Source organism: Dasypus novemcinctus, chromosome 19, assembly GCF_030445035.2.
Source record: "Dasypus novemcinctus isolate mDasNov1 chromosome 19, mDasNov1.1.hap2, whole genome shotgun sequence".
In the NCBI taxonomy this organism is placed as follows: domain Eukaryota; kingdom Metazoa; phylum Chordata; class Mammalia; order Cingulata; family Dasypodidae; genus Dasypus; species Dasypus novemcinctus.
Window position 1 is genome coordinate 68,075,182 of NC_080691.1, and position 3,318 is coordinate 68,078,499.

Consider the following 3,318-nt stretch of genomic DNA (forward strand, 5'->3'; position numbering starts at 1 on the left):
CCTACAGTCTCTTCCCCTTAGGTGTGCTAGAGGAGGTCTAATTGATTTTCTGATCCACCTCTTCCCAGACCAAGTTTCCTATCCTAGGACATTTAGGTAAATTGGGCTTTCTCAGCAGATTCACCTCTGCTTTCTTCCCAGACTCTCCCCAAGTCAGCTGGTACACTCCTCAAAGCTCAAAGAAAAAAAAAAAAACGTGGAGTGCTAGGGTAATCAAGGACCTCAGACGGGCCTCAGGGTGCTGGATTTGGGGATGGGAAGTCCGGGATATTGCAGACTCAAGGTATGTGAGTCTGTGGAGTGTGGGCTGCCAGGTTTTAGGGTATACAGACCTGGGAACCATGCATCCAGTAAACATGGGGTTTGGGAATGCTGTAGCACAACAAAGATTTCAGGCTGGGCTGCCAGCCTTAGGGGGAGGGGTCCCACCCACAACTTCTGAGCTTTGTGTCAGAAACCCAAAATTCCACCTCCCACAAGAATCTCTTCTGTCACTGTCTCACCAAATTGACATCCAGTCACCTCCTGCCCTGCAAGCCCCTGAAACAGCCTGCTCAGGGTCTGGGAACACCTCAGCACAACAAAGTTTTCAGGGATTGCCACATCTGGGCTGCCAGGCCTAGGGGGAAGAGTCCCACCCACAACTTCTGACCTCCATGTGAGAGACCCAAAATTCTACCTCTTGCAAGAATCTCTTCTGTCACTGTCTCACCAAATCAATGTCCAGACACATCCTGCCCTGCAAGCCCCCAAAACAGCCTGGTCCAGCAGAACTCTGATCATACTCACCTGCTTCTTTGCAGGAGAGATTAAGAGATGCACTCACTCAGACACCATCTTGCCCCTAGCACTAAATCTTTATTGTCATTGATTTGTCATAAAATCCCTGAGGTTAATACATGATATGACTTCATCTTTCAGAAGTGAAAGGTCAAAGTAAGAGTAATTCAGAGGACTAATGAGAGTGCCTCCTCTGGATTTATTCTGATAGGTTTTTCAGACAAGTCTCAGTTAGAGCTGATTCTCTTCAGAATAATCCTGTTCCTTTACCTCATGACCTTTCTAGGCAACACTGCTATAATCTTGGTGTCCATCTTGGACTCTAAACTCCACACTCCTATGTATTTTTTTCCTTTCCCATTTCTCCTTCCTGGACCTCTGCTTCCTCAGCAGTATCATTCCCCAGCTTCTAGTCAACCTCAAGTGTTCAGATAAGTCCATCACATATGTAGACTGCATGGTTCAACTCTATGTCTCCCTTGTAATGGGCTACACTGAGTGTATCCACCTGGCTGTGATGACCTATGATCACTATGTTGCTGTTTGCCATCCTGTACATTATATTTTTTCATGCATCTTTGGCTCTGCCATGTCTTGGCCTCTATGGAATGGCTCAGTGGGGTGGCCACTACATTGATTCAGTCCACACTCTCCCTTTAGCTGCCCTTCTGTGGTCACTGCCAGGTGTATCATTTCTTCTGTGAGGTCCCTGTACTCATCAGGTTGGCATGTGTGGACACCACCTTCAACCAGGCTGAGCTCTTTGTGGCTAGTGTATTATTCCTGGTGGTGCCTTTGTCACTCATCCTAATCTCCTATGGGTACATTGCTCAAGCAATTTTGAAGATCAAGTCAGCCATTGGAAGACATCAAGCATTTGGGACCTGCTCTTCCCACCTGATGGTAGTCATCTTCTATGGAACCATCATTTTTATGTATTTGCAGTCAGCCAAAAGTAGATCCAAGGACCAAGGAAAGTTTGCTTCCCTCTTCTACATCGTGGTGATCCCCATGCTTAACTCACTCATCTATACCCTGAGGAACAAGAAGTAAAGGCAGCACTGAAAAAAAAATTTTGGAAACTCTATGACTGAGTGGGACATGATTATCAAGAAACATTTAGGAGAGACTTACTAAGGGTGAATCACTTAATGAAGGGTGACTAAATAACTAATTTTGTTATGTTCATGACCCTGTCAATGGGATCCAGTAGAAGAGAATAAATTAGAGCTTGAATTTCAGAATCTGAACAATCTGAGTTTGAGTGCCCATTTCACCACAGAAGAGCTGTGGGACTTGGCCAATTTGCACAACTACCATTACATTATTTCTAAACTGGGCTGTATACTAGGACCTGAAATGCAATAGACCCAATTAAAACAGATCACTGTTCTAAGGATTTTATTGTTTTTAAAGTTAGTTTTTATAATATTTATTCTCTTTAATAGCCACAGCCATATTTTTAGATGGCTATAAACTACTGAATTATTATAAAGTTTTTACAATTTTTCTTTCACAAAAATTAAAATATTTTGACTAGTTGCTCAGAACAGAAAGAGAAAACACTAAACTTCAGTGATATTATTTATCAACTTTAAGTATGGGTTCCTAAGCCCCTTAAGTCCCATTTGTAGGCTCTCTGAATTCACCTCTAGTGCTGCACCCCACACCCAGTCCTGTATTATAAGTTTCTGATTTTTTGTATTTCTTCCCTTACTAGTTTTTTAAAAAATCCCCCCTTGTGGCTTTTTGCTTGCCGTCTTCTCTCTGTGTCTATTCTCTGTGCATTCTTTTGTGTTTGTATTTTTTTACTTTTTATTTATCTCCCCGCCCTTGTGGCTTGCTTGCTGTCTGTTCGCTGTGTCCATTTGCTGCATGCTCTTCTGCCTTTTTTTTTTTTTTGCTTGTCTCCCTTTTTTTTGTTGTTGCATCACCTTGCTGAGGTGATTGTCCATGGTGCTTGTGGGCTCTCCGCAGCATGTGGGTGAGCCTGTCTTCACAATGAGGCTGTGGGATGTGAACCCAGGGCCTCCCATATTGTAGATGGGAGTCCAACTGATTAAGTCTTAGCCACTTCCCCCCTCACTAGGTTTTTGAGAACAGCAAGTACATTATGATTTAATCACAATTTAAAATAAAACCTTTGCATGTGTCTTTACAATGCCTCCCAGCTTTCTCTTTAAGCGCAAATGTCTAATCTTCAAAACCTCATGTTAAATTATGTATTTCTCTCTAACAGCCTGTTTTATTCCATTAAAAATTTATTGAAGTATGTTATACTTACATGAACAATCAGAAACAATAAGTATATAGTAAAAGTTGTGAACTTAGAAAACAAACATGCATAACATGATACAGTTCCCATACATCACCCACAACCAATACCTTGCATTTTTGTGAAACACTTGTAACAAATTATGAAAGAGCATCATAGTATATTACTATTAATATATTACTACTAATTATAGCATATATCTTACATTTGGTGTATTTTTCCCCAAACTCACCATATTATTATACTAAAGTTTACAATCAGTG

General features: G+C 41.5%; 1 pseudogene; it reads left to right on the forward strand.

The window, feature by feature from the left end:
* Positions 1–253: 253 nt before the first annotated feature.
* LOC101421634 (olfactory receptor 2G2-like) lies at positions 254–1,833 on the forward strand (annotated as a pseudogene).
* The last annotated feature ends 1,485 nt before the right edge of the window (positions 1,834–3,318 follow it).